The sequence below is a fragment of the Egretta garzetta genome, unplaced genomic scaffold (genome assembly GCF_000687185.1).
Source record: "Egretta garzetta isolate BGI_Z169 unplaced genomic scaffold, ASM68718v1 scaffold19, whole genome shotgun sequence".
Taxonomy (NCBI): domain Eukaryota; kingdom Metazoa; phylum Chordata; class Aves; order Pelecaniformes; family Ardeidae; genus Egretta; species Egretta garzetta.
In genome coordinates, this window is record NW_009260768.1 from 992,763 (window position 1) to 993,043 (window position 281).

Genomic DNA, 281 nt, shown 5'->3' on the forward strand with positions numbered 1-281 from the left:
GTGGGGTGCGAGGGGCCTCGGGTTTTACCCGGGCCCCTCCGTGGCCTCTGCGTTTGCTGGCCGTGGAGGGAGCCTGTAGGTCCCTGGCCTGCCCGTCCGCAGCTCCCTATGCCAAATCTCTTTTCTTTCACCCCCTTTGTTCCTGCTTTTGAGGGCTACAAAAATGCTCCGAGGGCTGGAGCCCCTCTGCTATGGGGACAGGCTGGGAGAGTTGGGGGTGTTCAGCCTGGAGAAGAGAAGGCTGCGGGGAGACCTGATTATGGCCTTTCAGTACCTAAAGG